Here is a 1,239-nt window from a genome sequence, read left to right on the forward strand (position 1 = left end):
AGAGAGAGAGAGCGAGAGAGAATGCAATGCGATGTCCTGATTGCTTTAATCCTACAGGCAATGCAGCTGTGAGCAGTGTCACAGCAGAGCGTGCGTGTGTGCGTGCGTGTCTCAAACTGTGTGTGTGTGTGTAGGCGTTGAAATCCCAAGTAGGCTACAGAGTACAGATAACAGATACGTTTGCACTTATGTCTCTAACTTCTTCCCCTTTTTTCGGATGCTGAAAGCTGCCCGTCGCACCACATTAGGATATTCTATGTGTTACATAAAGATCTGTGGAAGCAGCGTTGAGTGAAATCAGCTTTTTAGGCGCGATAAATCCATATGATTCCGCAAAGATTCATGGCCAAGGCTACACAGCAAAAAAAAAAAATCAGTATTCTGAAGACAAGGAACTGGTCGTCAAGAGACGCTGGTTTTTATTGCCAGGGCTTCTGAGAGCAATTTGGTCTCGAGAGGACATCTGAATATAGAGACACGGGCTGCATCTCATGCGGTGTCAGTTCGACGCTCGGCGCTTTAAAGTGATTTCTGCCTCTTAAGAGAGAGATCAGCTCCTAAAAAAAATATCATCTGTTAAGCACCCTGGACTAAAACGAGCGGATAAAAGCTCCAAAGCCATCGTGTTGAATAGGCAGGACAGATATTTAACAGGGAGAGGATAAACTTTAACTGACAGATGACATGTGAAAATGAGCTCCCCCCCCCACAGCTCCATGCAATGATCATATCAATAACAATAATGATAGGGTGGTAATAATATCAATCTTACCTTACACTGCGGAAGCTATGGCTATTTTTCCAACATACTTGACCACATCCTTTATAAATAAATTCTGCAGCCCTCCAGTGAATCGATACTCCCCATTCCCGACAATAGAAGTCCGGCGCAACAAGATGGTTCAATGGATGAAAATAAAATGCGTTACACTCCGGTCTGCCCGCTCATATCCCCCCGTCTTCTTCCTCTTCTGGGTTTTTCCCATCAAAACGGAGCGCAACAGCACACGCCAGCCACCGAGAAAGAGAGAGAGAGCGAAGGGGAGAGAGAGAGGGAGAGAGAGAGAGACGGTGGGAGAAAGACCGAGAAAGAGACACAGAGAGAAAAAGAAGAATTCTTGGAGTGTCGAAAAGAAAAGAGAGCAATTCTCACAGTATTACCATAAAACTCGGCAGACTCCACGTCTCTATTCCCACTGATATGTTTTCTCCGGTAAGTCGCACACACACACACACACA

At 45.4% G+C, this 1,239-nt stretch overlaps 1 protein-coding gene across 3 annotated transcripts in view; it reads right to left on the reverse strand.

Annotated features, from left to right (window-relative positions):
* adgrb3 (adhesion G protein-coupled receptor B3) overlaps positions 1 to 1,224 on the reverse strand; it is a 111,457-nt gene extending 110,233 nt beyond the window's left edge. For all 3 annotated transcript variants that reach the window (XM_035663834.1, XM_035663832.1, XM_035663833.1), the window contains exon 1: positions 773 to 1,224. The gene's annotated coding sequence lies outside the window, so the exon portion shown is untranslated. The remainder of the gene's footprint in view (positions 1 to 772) is intronic.
* Between the last annotated feature and the right edge of the window lie 15 nt (positions 1,225 to 1,239).

Source organism: Morone saxatilis, unplaced genomic scaffold (assembly GCF_004916995.1).
Source record: "Morone saxatilis isolate NCDOM2014 unplaced genomic scaffold, NCSU_SB_2.0 Contig19, whole genome shotgun sequence".
NCBI classification, from domain to species: domain Eukaryota; kingdom Metazoa; phylum Chordata; class Actinopteri; family Moronidae; genus Morone; species Morone saxatilis.